This window comes from Eucyclogobius newberryi, unplaced genomic scaffold (genome assembly GCF_026437365.1).
Source record: "Eucyclogobius newberryi isolate DKJ021-1_F unplaced genomic scaffold, fEucNew1.0.hap1 SCAF_2, whole genome shotgun sequence".
NCBI lineage: Eukaryota > Metazoa > Chordata > Actinopteri > Gobiiformes > Gobiidae > Eucyclogobius > Eucyclogobius newberryi.
In genome coordinates this window covers 42,085,651-42,103,209 of record NW_027315834.1, presented here as the reverse complement: position 1 = coordinate 42,103,209, position 17,559 = coordinate 42,085,651, and the positions used below count along the sequence as shown (strand labels likewise).

At 40.3% G+C, this 17,559-nt stretch overlaps 1 protein-coding gene across 1 annotated transcript in view; it reads right to left on the bottom strand.

Moving 5' to 3' along the window:
- The window catches only part of bmpr1bb (bone morphogenetic protein receptor, type IBb), a 52,926-nt gene that overhangs the window by 27,070 nt on the left and 8,297 nt on the right, over positions 1-17,559 (bottom strand). The window contains exon 2 of the mRNA XM_072453065.1: positions 15,904-16,081. The gene's annotated coding sequence lies outside the window, so the exon portion shown is untranslated. The remainder of the gene's footprint in view (positions 1-15,903; positions 16,082-17,559) is intronic.

The following is a 17,559-nucleotide window of genomic DNA, read 5'->3' as shown; positions in this document are numbered from 1 at the left end:
TGGACTACAGATTGAACTAAAAATACAAAAATGTTCTTCTAAAATGGTCATGATTCATATTTTTGGGTTATACTACGATTATACTGTGACCTGAATAATCATGATTAGCAATTAACGTATCTTGATCTTGACATCCCTATTTTAGCCAGGTGACAAGCGTCCATACATTAACTTACTCTTTCTGTATTATCTCACTGGAGCAGGGAGAGTTCTTGTGAGAGTGGTAAAGCAGCTGTAGAGGGGGCTGATGGGAAACACAGGGAGCCTACAGTATTGGCAGAGAAACCCTGTCTCTTCTTTGCTGGCTGACCCAAAGGCCATTTGTCAATCCTGCTCCTCAGCCTTTAATGAGGAGAAACAGTTCAAAGAGGTCAGGGGGAAACGCCAGCATGTTTACAATTGTGATTCAGCATGTGTCTCATTTTTCTGGATAACACACATGTGGAAAAATCTGACACCTGTTTCTTGGCTTGAGCCTCGGTCTCAGCAGCTTGGAAACAAATGTTTAGAGAAAATGATGCAGAGCTTGTACAAGTTATACTACAAATGTACACGGAAAAGTACCAGAAATGAAAATATAGAGCACTCATGGGTAAAGTGTTGAGAGAATCCATCAAACTGACCAATAAACATGATTTAAGAAGATTACTCTTATTAACATTCACAGACTGAAGACAACAAAGAGACATTTGATGTTAATGATGAGTGTCTGTGAGAACACACAACAAACAATAGAGTAATGTTTCACATGTGTGTCAGATATGCAGCACTTTATACAAGCATCAATGCATTCTTCTCACAGTCAGGTCTTCTGACACGGAGAGAACAAATCAACTTTTATCTCACTCCAAAACGCTCCATTGAGCTGAAGAGTTGGGGGTAAAGCATTTGCATATTGTGCTATATTCTGTACTATTCTATTCTATTCTATTCTATTCTATTAACTGACTTGAAACACTATTGATATTTAAATAGGTAAGATTTGAAAAGAATGAATAGACAATGTGTTTTTAAAATGGCTAAAAGGTAGCTTTTCTGATATGGCAGAAGTAAATATAATCAGTACTATTAGAAAAAATACCTTAAAAGGCTCAAAAGGTAAAGGTTATTTACAGTGAAAATATGTAACGTATTAAAGGTTCACAGTATATTAAAATCATTTACAATTTACTGCACAGTGCTGTCCTGACATCTATGATCAAACTATAAGCTTTAGAAAAGAAAAAAACATTTATATTTTAAATACAGTTACTTTTCCACCCACATGTCCCAAGTGAACGCAATAAATATGCCCCACCCCTGAGTGGCTGCGTGTTCAATTATGAAAGTGCTAAAGACTTTTCATTGATGTATGATAATGTCCTATAGAAACTCGGACATGATCAATGGACTACTGCCCAGAAACAGCCACTACTTTCCCTGCATTAGCGCCTTCTTGGTGTCTGCTCTCTCATTAGTCCGATCTGTGCACATGTCTGTCCCTGAAGGCCATTAGGCCCAGAGCTATCAGAAACCTTTCCTCCCGACATTGCTTGTTTTCTATTTCAATGATAACGCAATGAAAACACAGGAAGCCAACTGTTGGAGGGAGCGGTGTGTGCGGTCTGGATCGATGCCCCCCGAGTGTGCCCTGCGTGGACATAGGTGATGCCTTAACTCCTCTCCTCCCTTCTAAGGCTCTTTACCTCCGACAGGCCGTCAATTCTCCGTCCCGCTAATGTGTCTCAATGCAGCGTCACGATCCGCGGCTGGTCGATAAATCCTGGAAACGCTATCCATCTACTGAAACATCACTCCTTCACTTACTGTAAGAGTGTGCATCATAACGGGCCGCTCTGCTGACAAGGAGAGGAAGACAACACCAGACACGGGCCCAGATATGACCAAGCAACATCGCACATGCAACCACACAGCCACCTCCACCGACTAAGATTGCACTCAACAGACCGCCTGTCCGAATTAGGCAAAACATGAGACGCACTTTTCTGCTTAAGGAGTGAGGGATGAGCAACAAAAAGCAAAGCTAGATGAAATACAGTAATGGTTTTTAGTTTTAAATGATCTGAAATGATACCTTCAGTCGTCACTGTGACATTTATGAGTCCGTCTTACGATGAAAAATAAGCAGGGCCATTAGTGCGAGACACAGATTATATTTAGTCGGGCAAATTAAGAAGAGAGAGTACTTCAGGAAGACGTGGAGAGCACAGAGGAGCGATTGATAAAGGTTAATGCATGTATGTCCTTGGCGACTGTGGTTATCGATTAGGACTTTTGAGGACTTGAGTATACTTCTTATGTGTGCAAGTCTTAAAAATAAACTGTTAATTTAGTTTCTTGATTGATTATTGATCTTCTACTAGACCTTCAATAATACAGAATGATCGTGAATCCCGAAAATCTAGTTGATTTATACCAACAGAAGCTTAAACGTTAAACATCACTTTAGTGTATTTAATCTGTCACAAAGAAAACAAACACAACATTATGTAAGGATCAAACTATAGTACTTAAAAGTATAAGTGCTTGAGATACAGCAAATGTCATCATTATCTGGATAATAAATGTTAATCTCCAACAAAACAGATGTGTAGTTAGTTCTGATCATTTATCAGAACCAATGGTTCCATAGGGCAGGAACACCAGTGCAGACACATGCCACATCAGAGCGCAGCGCCTCTATAGTCTGCAGCAGCTGCAATGAAACATAACATTTGCTCAGGCCAGATTGAAGCTTACATTTCACTCACACAGAATGTTTATTCTGCATAGTTGGCTACACTCCTTGTCTGTATAGTCAGATTTATCCATAGAATTGGTTACGAGTGATAGTGTCTACACACAGCAGTACAACAACATGCCGTCACGTTTCAATCTTCCAGTTGATTATTATTCAATTTACAAGCATTGACTTAATAACAAAACAATGCAAATGACCATGTGTGGAAATTGTGATTATCACAATTTATTTTAGGGTGACCAGTCGCTCAGTGCAGCACAGGTCTAAATTAATTGGCTCTTGTACACTTGAGTGTATGGCTGGTGTCTGTAATTAATGGCACCAGGGGTCCTGTGAGAGCTGGACAGCTGTGTGTTATGTCTTGTCCTGGGACCCTCTGTGTCACACCTACGGTTCAGGTCCTCTCTTCTAGTGCCAGGAACACCAGTGGACCCCCCGTGCCCACCCTCAGAGAACAAACACTACTGTGCCTCCCCAACGTGCCCCTGTGCCCGTCCTGAAGCAAAGGCCCTGCCAACGCTTGTAACCCGAGCGCCTGCCACCAAACAGCTGCTGCCACTCCATCCTGCCGCTGCCACAACTGTCAGCTCATGGAACAAAGTGAGAATGCACCCGCCCCCCTGCTAACTCTGTGTTTCATGTCAGCCCCAGCATCTCTTCTAGTCTTCTTGTACGGTAGACGATTATCTGACGTCCTCAATCCATCATCACGCCTGGCTCTTTTATTTAATCTTGCGGCACTGCTGGCGTGTTGTGAGACGCATAATCCTGCGTGCTGCCCATTAAGCCATTTGTTGACCAAGGCCACGGCACTCGTCTTCACACAGACTGATGGGATTTTATGGGCCCTGTTGTCCCGCTAACAGGTGTCAAGCTGCCATAGGTACTGATTGTTTACTACTGCTGTATATATAGTGTATGTATGTGTGCTTCTAGAAATAACAGCACAGTTCCAAAACATATTCAAGACTAAAATTGGCATTGAGATACCAACCTACCGTAAGTAATAATTACATCAATCATCTAGTGTTTTCTATTGTCAGATTTTTTGAGTTAAAACTTCTTTCTGATCATGATCCTTCTGATTACTCTCATCAGATGTTGCAGTTTTCATGTTTAAATTATCTTAAAGGTCGAGAAATCAGATTATAGTCAGATTTTATTATATATAGCATAAAATAATGTGTGTGCTATACAGAGGCATAACAATTTTTCATTATGGATCTCGTCACATACACTTAAGCCCTTTTTCTGCTCACTCAACAAAGGAACGCTGTCAGCATAATGGGGTGTAAAGTAGCTCATCATCACCACATCATCAAAAGCCTAGAGAATGTGTGTGGCGGTAAATGCACAAAAACATACATCTATACGAGAAATTGTACAGTAACTCAATAAATGTATGATCTCATTGGTCTTATGTTTCCCATATCACACCATTAGAGTGATGCATTAAAGACAGCGCACTTAAGCAAGTCAGTTCAATCATACAGTAATATTTAGTTTATTAAATCAATAAACTAAATATTTTTGACCCGGCCCCGGATAAGCGGGAGAAGAGGGATGGAATTATTTTATTTAATACATTGTAAACATTATCTTGTTTACTCTTTATACAATGCAAATGTGTTACTCATACTGATAAACTACAATTATATAAGTATACTCTCTATTCCAATTGTTCACTATGGCCTTAGAAAATATGTATACTTATATAAAATGTATACATAAAATAATAATTCTCTAGATCAGTGGTTCTCCACCTGGACCTGAACATATGAGAAGGAGACGAGGAGGAGGTGCGGTCACTGATGAGCTTCATGGGGGTCGCAAAATGATTTCAGGGGGGCCCCCATAAAATGTGAAAAGTGAATACATAATATTAAACAAAGCTTGACGCCCTTCACACGCAGAGGCAAATGTAGAGTCCTCTTAGTTGGAATACCAAATGTATGTATCCAGGCCTATATCCGGGAAAATTACTGAGATATACTTTTGTAGTTTAGTCTATTTTTGTTTTTGGGGTCGCAAATGCCAACAATTGTAATTTTGGGGGTCGCGGCTGAAAAAGGTTGAGAACCACTGCTCTAGATAATGTTGGCAAAAGCTCACTCTCGGAGCCGTGGCCGGCTCCTGACTCACACACAGACTTTTGAGAGCACACTGACACTTTCTCAATAAGGTGCTGACAGGCGCTTTTGACGGTGCACCTGAACGCACCACATGTGGAAGTAAGAGAAGAGCGTCCCAGACTTCAACGTTTAAAGAGCAGTTTAAAGAGGAAGCTCTTTTGGACACCCGACGAAATGTGTGAGGGAAGTCATAAACCATATTTGTCTATAGTCAAATGGAAGTTTTATCCTTCAGTTTGAGTATTGTCAGGGCCAACGTGATGTACACTTCCTGAAATTTACATGTATAAGACAGTAAAATTGTGGCCTTAGGGTTAACCATTTATTGGGATACAAATTGCCTTGGATTTACAAGCACTCTTCTTGTGGTTAGCCTGTGGTTACAGCATGTGAGGAGATGACACTATGTTGGACTACATAGTTGTATGTTGTAATTCACTTGGAAAGACTAAAAGACTACCTTTTGAACATCATGGGTGGATTGAATAATGGGTGGCATTAAGAAATAATAATAGTGTTTCTCCAAAGTCTAAATTCTGCTCCAAACCACATGCTATTACTGACAGTGGATTGGCTGTGGGCCGTAACCTGATCATTGATAGTTTGATTTTTATTCAATTAAAATACCATTAATTGCAAAGCCCTAGTAAAAAGTAGTCCAATTACTCACACCAACAGTTAATTATGCAGCATATAACAACAGTGTCCTAAATAAAACAAATGCATTATTAGTGTTGAGCAGTAATTGCTGTTGAATTAACTATTATTTCCACACAAAGACAGTATGTCTGGTAGTATAAAAATCAAACACACTCTAGTCTTGACAAGAGCAGATCAGTTTAGGATTACACACAAATCCCTCCTTTCACATCTGTAAGTACACAAATCCTCCCTTTTTTCTCACTTCCCCTCTTTGTAGATGAACAAATAGACAAACAGGTGAAAACATTTCAACAACTACAAACCACAAACACCAAACTCAATCCAAGTTTGTGAGACACTTCTCATATGTATCTGTTTAGTTCTGTGTGAGTGTCCTGAGCTGATCCTGCGTCTGGCATTAAAAGGTGTGCCCATGAACGGAATGGAAAATCAAAATAGTAGAGCAGGGGAAAGCTGGCGCAGGCTGCTCATTGGACAGCACTGTGAAGTGGGCGGGGCTTTGAAGGTTTGAAATAGCTCAAATTTGAGTGATAGGGTGAGTGACACTGCAGCAGGTTTAGGGTAAAGAGGAACATTATGGGCTGAATTATCATCAACTTAAAATAATAAGACATTAGTCAATTGTTTTCTAAGTGATCAAACAAACAACTTGAAACAAAGTCGCTGCCCTTTTGAACAACACTTAATGCCATGCAATGTAATACTTTTAGAAACATCAGTCACCGCAGAACCATCCATCGCTCAACTATTCTCTGTTTTCCTTGTATTTTAAGTCTCAGTCTGAAAAAAACAATTGGGATAAACTATCTCTAGTTGGGGAACACACATCTGCCACATCTGTCAACAGCACGTCATGAGTGAGCCAAGGGGGCAGAGGCGGAGGTGGCACAGAGGTCAGCCTGCAGTGTGTGTGTGTGTGTGTGTGTGTGTGTGAGGCACCCAAGGGAGTCAAAGCCACAGCTCGAAACCTTACACCCATGATGTCACCGTCAGAACACAAAGTCTATCGGCGCTCGCTGTAGTGTCCGCAGCATCACACAATCAGTGCTATTAGTTGTGTTTACAGTGGAGCAGCTGTCCTGTGTTATGGTTCACACTTGAGCTACAGGACATGGCTAATAAGAAGGTTTAAGCTCATGAAGGCTATTCTCCAAAAAACACAGCACTGCCTTTTACTCCTTCCTTTTTACTAACCCCTGCAATTACTGTAGCACGCATCAGTACTATTTATTATAGTATGTACAGTATAGTATAAACTGAGAGGTTTTTTTACAAGGTTTTTTTGTACAAGGGTTGTCAAAAAAGAAAAGAAAGAAAACCTGACATTCACCGATACTAAAAGTTGGGGCTTACCTTAGTTTTGGAAAGGTGTTCAACTTTGACAGAACTTGTTTAAGACAACACATATACATATATAATAAAGAAACCACTAGACATTTTGAATAAAATAGGGTTTCAGCTTTAACGTGGCATCAAGATCAGTATTGAGAATCAAGTCCTTGTTATAATAACTTATGAAATGTTGGTATTGTGACAACACTAATGTTCTTACTCTTCTCTTACCTTAGTGAGAAAACAATTTGTATATGCAACAATATGTATTTTGTTAGCTAAAACTTGCTGATTTGAGAACATTTCTCTATCTTTGAGCCCCCCTCTACCGAATGACATCATCTGCAATATTTTAGCAATAACTCGTCAAAAAAAAAGAAACTCCCTTCGGATCATTGCATTAATCAAAAGCCAGTTGAGTCTCAGGTTATGAAAAAACATATTATTAAAATTCCAAGGGGGAGAACATCCAAATTTCATGGACAATATGCATTATTTCCGTGGATTTGCGTTGTCATTAAGTGTAACATATGTGAAGCATTAACGTGGGGTTGCCTCAGGATGAACACGACTGCAGGGTTAGTGTTTATATTTGAGAAGAATGCAGACGCTCACTACTTCCTCCAGACCCAGGCTTACCAGGAACAGGGTAAAGTGTCACAGAAATGTCAGACTGGTCTAATAAACAACATCTATCACGTTCCACAGGATTTTAATCAGCAGTTTATACTGTGTCCTGATCTGTGAAGCTTCTGTCTGAAGGCTCTGGTTAAAGGAATGTAAACAGTAGGCACAAGCAAATATAAGCTCAAATTCTATATTAAGATTTTTTGTGGGCTAGAGTGCCGTCACTCTCATTACGCACATAAACAAAACGCGCAGTGCATAGGGCATCAAGTGCTCTGAGGGGGCACCAAACTAACCAGGTACTTTGGATTGAACGACCCAACAGGTTATTTGTGCAGCAGCTCCACTGAGGATTTTGATTAAACTGGGAGCCTGCAGTCGGGCTACTCTGTCTTTAGTTTCCTTATCAATTCAAAACTCACCAGGACTTGAGTGTCGCCGCTCTCGCTCCATATTAAGTTTGAGATGCGCACGGGCAGCTACAAGCCACAGTTTAAACAGACACAGACAGATCAGGGACGCAGCTGGGAGCAAGAAAGCTCATATTCAATTTAGAAATTGTGAAAAAGAAAGAATAAAACGAGACATACAATACGTCCAGCTGGAAATGCGAACCGCAGAGCTGACACCACAGCGTGCGTAAAGTGGTTCAGCTTCTTACAAAAGTCTAAATTATATTTTAAAAAATGCAACAGAAAGTGAGAATAGTTTGCAGCCTGTAGTGTTTTCTGGAGCCTCGATCTGTAGGGGAAGGGCTTCAGTTGACAGGGACATTTAGGGATTGTGGTGGGCTCTCATAATAAATGAGTAGTAGAGTAATGAGTTGCTAATACTATTACATTTAAAGTGCACCAGAATACAGAAAATTATATACTTTTTCTTGAAAAGCTCTTGCCCCAAAACTGCAGTTAAGATTGTAATTCAACACGACAGAAATCAAATCTCTACATATTATTTACAAGTTCAAAGTGGGCTGAGGGCACGGGGCACCTCTGTACATGTCTGCTTAGGCCACCCAAGGGCTAGCAGCGGCCCTGGTGAGCTATAGTCAAATGTAGTTTCCAAAAGAACAGATAAATTGCATATAACCTATAGTACAAGTTGCTTTGATACAATCTTATTTTAGGCTGTACAGTTCTGTTAAATCCTTGAATATAGAGCTCAGTTTTTATTTTAGCAGCGTAAAATAAAAATTGTGCTTTACTAGTCACACATCGACACATCAGTGTGCACTGACACTGGGGGCAAGTGGCCCCAAGAACACAACGGCAGTGTTCACCTGAGACAGCTGCGATTGTACCACCAACCTGTACCACCAACCTGTACCGCTCTACCAGGATGTTAATGTCGAGAGATCTGTGGAAGCTGGGATAACATAACATAACATAACACAGTCCAGCCTGTGGACCAGTGGATCTCATCACTCTAACAACAATGTTTATGTAAGAAGCGGCACTCGAACAACATCAATTATAACATCACTTTTTTAAGCTTATTTTTTCATGTATTTTAGTAGGGTTTTTTTCTATAAACAAAAAAAATGTATAACTCACATTTTGCATATCTTCAAAGCAACATTCACAATATTATTTAAATTGACTTCTAATATATAGCATTTTTTTACTGGCCAGGGTTAGCTAAACAGGATAACAGCATTAAGTCACATGCAATGACACATGGACAGAAAGTACGTCAAAGGCTTGAAAGGTGATTGGTTGAGAGGCAAGTATTGCAGTGATTGACGGATAGTGAACAGTGGGTGAAATTCAGTCCTGGTTGAACATAAATTATGCCTCACTAAAAACATACATTCCCTTCTGTTTTGAAGTTCTCTTTGACGGACAACTGACCTGTCTCGGGCCAATTTGTGCCCATTTGTTTCTCCATCTTCTTGCATATTACACTTCTCCACAGAGCGAACGTAGACCCTGTGCCCGGCCTGACCCTGTGCGATCAAAGCCCGCCACAGCCACGACTGCGGATTCTCTTCTCAGGTCCGAGGTTAGGATCAGACACAAGAGCTCCGGTCTCCAAATCAAACGGGCCACAGAACATTAATTTGCCATGCTGGATCGATTCACACACGCATCCACAATGACCGGGACGGGGCCTCTAGACAGCTGGCCCGGGCCTGGGTCTAATATGCACAGACAGTGGGTGAAGAAACGATTGGTCGCAGTGGAAAGTCCTGTCAGATCACTAGGGCTTTGACAACATCAGGACGGAGATGAACTTATCCTGCACCGGGGCCGAGACAAGACATATGAAGCCAGATTGTGTTTCTGTACAAACGGATCAAGATGGAGGACACCCAAGGAATGCTGCCATCAAAGAAGAAGCCGTGAGGGCAGTTTACACAGAGAAAGTGGCTGTAATTTCATGCTAACTGCTTAAGTGTGTGAAAAATTAGGAAAATAGACAGAAAGAAATTGGTACGAAAAACACACACATTGCACAAAATTATATGTGTGCTTATGAAGATATTTATATAAGATTGATAACCATCTGATTCAGTGAGATATGAAAACATACTAATGCCTTTTCTTTTTTCTTATTCTTAATAATAATTCTTATTATTATTATTATTTATTTTTTTACCAAACTAAAAGTGTTATAAAACTAAGTAATCATCTCATCATCATCTTTGTTGTATTAGTTATATTATATGATCTTTGGTCAAGGGAGAATTTCTTACATGCCTCCAAACAGTGTTTTCACGTCAACTTGAAGACACAGGCGGGATTAGAGTTGGAATGAATGAATGAATGAATGAATGAATGAATAAATAAATAAATAAATAAATAGATGGATAGATAAATAAAATAATTGCCACAATGACCCAGAAGGCCAGGAAAAATTGACTGAACAAGAAGGATTGCTGCTCAAATCATTATCTGTACTGAACATGCCTGTGCTATTGTCTTAGATTGCCTGAAATGTGGTTAGTTAAAAAATTAAAAGTAGCTCATAACTCTTGGTGCATGACATGTATCTTATTTTCATAAAAGAGCATGTAGACTCAGGGGGGCTCTGCGTGTTTACACAGACAGCCTATGATCCCAGTAAAAATCCTATGGGCCCTATCGCACCCCATTGCCCCTCCCCGTAAACCCCTTCCCTCCAGTGCATCTGAACCCTGACCGAAGGTTCAATTTTAGGGTCTCAACTTCAGCCTGGCCCCTCAGGACAGTCTGTATCCCTGTGCGGCTCTGTTTGACTTGCTTTATCCCCAATTCACTGGCTGCACTTACAAACTTAGAGGCCGCTATGAGAACATTCCCAGTAAACATATAGGAGATGCTTGTGGTGATCCGCGCAGCTTAAAAACTCATAAAACAACTGGAACTCGGGCAGCACCAACAGGTTCCGACCTACAACCCAAAACCTGTAAGTCCAAGAAAACAAAGCCAAGAGGAGCGTCTGAACAAACAAAGCAGCAAAAAAATGTCCAACCTCTACTATCAGAAATAGTCAACATATCAAATGCTGTCTGTATTCAACTTTTAAATCACTGACAAAAAAGGATTATAGTTTTTAAGCTTGTTTAGTTTTTCATAAATAGTTACAAAAAGCTCAAACCAGACGTATATGGTTTGAAAATGAAGGGTCTTTTACCCACTTTTCGCCTCTTTGGAAAGGTTGTTGCTTTGCCTGGAATATTCCACAATATGGCATTAAACGTGTCCATATTGCATGGGGAAGAGGCCCCGGGGAAGACCCAGTCCCTACTATGTCTCTCGGCTGGCCTGGGAACGCCTCGGGATCCCCCCGGAGTAGTTGGAAGAAGTGTCTGGGGAGAGGGAAGTCTGGGAGTCCCTGCTTAGACTGCTGCCCCCGCGACCCGACCCCGGATAAGTGGAAGAAGATGGATGGATGCCCGAGCTTTTTCCAAATGTGTTTCAGATCATAAACCTATTGGGAGATAGTTATAGCAACAACAGGGAGATGATTACTATTGGATTAGTAAATGCACTTGAAACTATTTGTTGCTCTGTTGTTATAAACTTTTTCAGATCTATAGATATATTCCATTTAAAAAAACAACAACAATTCAAACCATTAAAGAAATAAAACAAATGAACATATAGTCCAATATGTTCTGAATCAGGATTGTTGCTAGTCTGACTCGAGCAGTGTGCCGTCCATGTGTCTGCGTGGTGAGGGAGGAGTTTTTCCATGCCCTCAGCTGTCCAGGTATGTGAAATGAAATCTTGAGTTGTGTTTTGAAAACCCTGGGAGTTCCAGTCATTTTCACATTTGAGGACTCGCCCCCCTCTCCTCACCACTCTGCTCCCACCAATGGTCCACCCAAAATTACTTACTGTGCAATTTAAAGTGCTTTCCAAAAAGTTAAATAAATACCACCTTTTAACTGCTGAAGGGGGAACACCCACCATCTTGACCATTTTCTGTCCAGCAGCTGAAACAGAACTTAAGTGTAAAAATGCTGAGTGAGAGCCGCCCAGCATGTGAACTCAAAATTAAGCATTCAGGAGTGCACGTTTTTTATCAGGAAAACGAAGCAGCCACAAAATGTTGGCAACACGGACAAAAAGTTCCTTATCTGCTTTGAATGTGAGTCTTGTGCTCACATTATTAATTAAAGTGGTCTTTAGGATGGCAACAAGAGGACGACTGTATACTGGGTCTGAAGCAGCACAGGGAGACAGCAGCAAATACTGGAACAGCCAAAGCCCGGCACATTTGTACTAGAAACCTTTCTCAAATTCCAACTCCTACACGCCATGCCGTCACTCAAAATTAAATATACTAAATTGTGTGTTGGTCTTTAAAGCTGATGACTGACAGCTCATATTCACGGCCCACTTGATCTTTCGATGAATTGTTTGATGAGCGTTGACAGAAGATGACAGCGCTGGCACGGAAATAAGACGGACTGCAGATAACAGCGCCAATCCCCGCCTGCCAAAAGAGATGTGACTTTTGAATACAACTTTTTTTATGAACAGATTAAGAGATTTCAAACGGAGAACTAGATGTTTTAGTGAGCAAAGAGCAGACATGCACATTTTCGGGATTTTTCCATAGTATTTTGTATTGTATTTATTTAAAAGACCTGGACCTGGCGTTCATTTCTTCTAATAGATGTTCCTGAATTTGAAGAAAAGTAGGCAAGGCAAATACGTCATAGTCGGGGGCGTGGTCTGGTGTGGGGGGGAAACACTCGTTGGTCAGGACAGAGGGATCGGGCCGCTCCTCTATATTACATCATCTACATGAAAGTGTTTTTGTCGTTGTCTGCGCTTGATTGTGTATGTTTCAGTCCGGGAACCTGCTGAGTCAGGTCTGATTAAATGTGTTTTAACTTGAACTTTTCTTGTATTAAAATAAAATATGAAAATGAATGTTATGTATGTCTTATAGGCAGAGGTGGGTAGTACTCTTTACTTGAGTTACGTTCTCAGTAAATTGTACTTCTTGGAGTAACTTTCTGAAACTACACTTTCACTCCTACTTGAATAACATTTAGTTTGAAGTAACTACTCTAGTTTGAAGTAAATGTTTTGGTTTATCTTCCCACTAGTAACGTGACAAAAGCTTATTGTTGACAATATGAAATGCTTTGAACAGTTAGTTTTTATTTTGTGTCTGTGCATTATTTAATATTTTGTCCAATACAGTCAAATGTTACGTCCAGACATTCACTCTTAAAGTTACTCTTAAAGTTACTCTTACTCACGTTAAGTAATAGTCTTGGACCACTACTTTGTACTTTTACTTGAGTAATATTATTATGGGTAAGTAACTTGGATACTCCACCCACCTCTGCTTACAGGTTAGCTAGACTACAGTGATCAGACGTAGAGTTTAAGTTTACTGTCGTGAACTGGAAGAGCCAGATTTTTAATTTAAAAAAGGAAGATAAGCTGCCATTAGATGCTCAGAATACTTACGTTTGTACATCTGCACTTGTTTCCCTCATACCATTCCCAAGCCCACATAAACAAACAATAAAAACTCTTAATATGACATGACATCAATGAAGGTGGCAATTCCCCGCGGTGACTGCACTGGTAAAACGACTGCTGTTTCGGCTGATGTTATTCAGAAAGGGGTCAAAGTGTGTAAGACTGAAAAGCATTTGACCGGTAGAAACCCTGATCCTTGAAATGCTAATCTGTGAGTTGTAGCATTCCATCCTACTTATGTGTGGCAGCTTCAGCGCAGAGCCGATTAACAGCTGTTACCGCTCTGGACACCTGCAATAACACTCGGGCGTGGAGCAGGTCAGACGCCCTCCGCTCTGCTCTTCCATTGTAAACTGACCCTCTCCTTCCATCCGCGGAGAGCGCGCCTGAGACAAGGTCGGCCCGCTTGGACTGGACACAAGCGTAACTAAAGGAGAAGCTTTTAAGTGCAGCGGGAGGGTTGACTGATTGGTGTGGAATAATTGTTTTCCCAGTGCACGCTGATGTGAGAAGCAGAACGGAGCTTACCCTGATCCCCGAGAAATGCCAGTGTACATAAGATACCGTTTTAAATATCAGAGCTTTATCAATAGATGGATATTGCATTACGTAAGGCTCAAGGTATTCAACAGTGTAATGCTATCAAGTGTTCAAAAAAATCCTGAAGTCATTTGACACACTGAAGTAAGGGACGAATAAAGAAGTCGTTTTAATGTATTTTTCTTGCTAAGGCAGATTGTTTTAAATGGAATTCCTTGTTCTTATGTTACAGTACAGATCGATTTCCCATAGGAGGCTGACTCTTTTCTGTAATGACCCAGATATATGTAAAAGCTAAGAATAATAAAACTAAATGTTCAAAGAGGCTTAAATTGTTTCCATTGTATTGATTTAAGTCTGTTTTAATACTACCACTAAGCAGGTTTATTATGATGGTAGTAGTAGTAGTAGCAGTAGTAGTAGTAGCAGTAGTAGCAGTAGTAGTAGTAGCAGTAGTAGCACTAGTAGTAGCAGTAGTAGTCGCAGTAGTAGTAGTAGTAGTTTTCTCATTTGTTCAACAGTGGCTAGACATGATGCAAGCCTCACTCCAATCTGTAACTTCTCTTTCACTGATGTCATCATGTCTCTCTGCAGTAGTAAGACGTTAAAGAGTCCAGTAAGTTCATCACAACTGCAAACAATACAGTCGAGGTCACTGTCGGCCCACTGCCAGGGATGTCTGCTTAAGTCCATAAAGGGGTTTTCTGAATAATATTTTTAAATTGGCGTTAAAAAGAATGAACAGCTCCAAGGGGGACAAGTTATATTTTCTCCAAACCGCAAAGGGAAATGGTCAAAAACAAACAGACATGTACAAGAGGGAGCTTGGGAAAGCATGACAGCTTCAGCAAATAGGGCAGCGGTAGACCAAGGGTTTGACTGGGAATATGATGGATGGTTGGAGCTAATTGTATTTGACGAGTCCCGTGCATTCACATGCAACTCCACAGCAACATGATGATGACTCACCTTCTGTTCACTTCGTTTGTTCAATCCAGACCCATGTTTTCATTGGTGTGGCGTGGTGTTGTCATGACACGAACGTTTCAAAATCAATTTCGATACTCAATACCGGTTTTGATACCACAATATTGAAAACACTCTTTTTTTAGACAACAGAATGCAATTTTCAACCCAAAATAAAAGTACTTAATGTGATCATGAGATTTTACTCTAGTTCTCATAAAGCTCAAGAACATTGTAAAACTATATGTCCTTGTTATTGTATTTTCTTATTTGTTGTTTTTGCTTGTTCAAATGAGTATCTAGTTTTGATATTAGTTTTAGCATAGATTAATATTGATTTTTTCTTCTTTCCTTCACACCGTTTCAGGGTAAAATATGGAGGACATAAAATACCTGGACAATACTCAACACAATTTAGTGGTTAAACGTGTTATCAGATATTTAAAAATCTCTTTTTTTTCAAATCAATGCCACACTAAATTCTATCAGTTAATTAAATAAAGAGCAGAACTGCAATGAGTTACTTGAAGTGATTTACTACATTGGCTTTAATAGAAAACAGTATTGTATTTATTGCTTTGTATATATATAAAAAAAACTTTTTTTACTGCACTAATTTAAAACGTAAGTTGAGTTTTTGCTGTTGTAAAGCACTATACAAATAAAGTTTGATTGAATGAGTACAAGTCCAATGCCAAATATGTTAAGTTCTGATGTGAAAGCATTACACCAATCATTATTCTTGACTCTGGGACTGCTGAGGGTGTACTTGTGTCACACTCCACAAGTACAACACATCTGGACAAGGTGGAAAAACTGAACTCAACTTAATAGCGTTGTTAAACAGCTAAAAATACATCTGACTTGCCCCAAAATCTAAGCTGTCCCATCAGACTGTCCCCTTTGTACCTCACGTTGCAGACAATTCTCTGTTCTTGATTTCTTCAGGACGTTAGCGCTGCGGCAGACTCACCTGATAGCGATCTGTGCCACGCCAGCTCCTCTCACTGCAGTGTCATCATCATCATCATCATCAGCACCGTCATCGTCCGGCCGTTTGTCTATCGCAGCACAAAGCTCCCCTGTCAGCGCCTTTCCACGGGGACCGCCTCAAGTGTTCGGCTCCCGGTGCCCTTTGACCTCTCCAAAGTCTACACGAAGAAGAGAAAACGGCACATGTGAGAACAATTTCACATCTGTCATCGCAAACACGAGGACCTGGCGAAGAGGAATAACATTAACAAGGCCCAAATTGGTATCATCTGTTGGTCTGGCTCTTCTGAGTGGCACGGGCTGTCAGTAGTCATTTAGCGGACAAGCGTGAGGTTCAAATACGGTGCGTACCAGTAGTATGGGTATGATTGAGAACAAAGCATCTGAAGGTTCCAACTGTCAATAGAAATCAGAATGATGTGGTAGGACTTTGTGGGACGGCGATGTGGAGGACGTTTCTGAATTATATTGGCGCTAAAAGGATATTGTGGTTTTAATACATTTTAGATGGAACAACTTTTTTGTGGTTCAATATTTATCATGGGCATGTTTTGTTTGTATTGGGGGGCTTTTTGTCATTGGGGTTATTGTGTCAGTGGCAGGAATTACATTCTATATTACGTGTATTGTCTGAATTTTAAATATCAATCAATAAAGCGCACTTCAGAATCTGGAAGCATGACAGGACAAGGTGATACTGAAGGGTTTTCCAGATTTTGGCATCTGTCCAGTATGGCCAGTATGGTTAAGTTGGCCAATATTTAGCACCAATATTTAGCAGTAGAGGCGGGCAATAGCTTTTTTTTTTACTATTCATGTACACTTACAACAGTGGTTCTCAACCTTTTTCAGTTGTAACCCCCAAAATAGCCCCCAAAATAAATAAAAAATAGGCCCCCAATGTGATAATGTAGTCAAATGTCTAATGTTATATATAGACCTAGATAAATTAATTGGGAAAGCTAACAACAAATAATAATGCACATTTACCACTGCATTTTGAAGGATGTTGAGCGTTGTTTAAGACTATTGTATCAATTAATTTATTTTTTAATTAAATAGACTCATAGTATCTTTATATTGCCTTTAAGTGGTAAATAAAGTCTGCAGTAGCTGCTTCTTCTGAGGGTTCACACTTCAATAAAATTGGTCGATTCCATCTGTCTCTCATTCAGGGCCTTCTGGAGGCTGACCAATGAGGAGTGCGTGGAGAAAAGTGTCTGATTGAGCTTCGAGCTGCTAAAACAGAGAATAACAGAATCACAATTGCATACGGTCACACGAGACGAATGAGATCACTGTTGTTTATCATCACATTGCAAAGCCCTACACAGCAGGAGGATAAATACTGGATGTCTGTATGAACTGGACAAATGTACATAGGACATCCCGAATCTGAACATGTATAAAAATTCTATAAAACACTCATAAGAAGCTTTAAGCCAATATTTTATCAAGCGAGGGAAAAAAAGGCTGAAGTGAGAGGGAATAGCTGAAGCAGGTGAGTGTGTCTGGGTGGTCCTGACCTGTCGTTTCTTAATAAACCTCAGAGTTAGGACATAATTATAGTCTGACATTTAACCTACCGCTGCACTGCCACACAAGTGCAGTGAGAGTGAAATCACTGTGGGGAAAC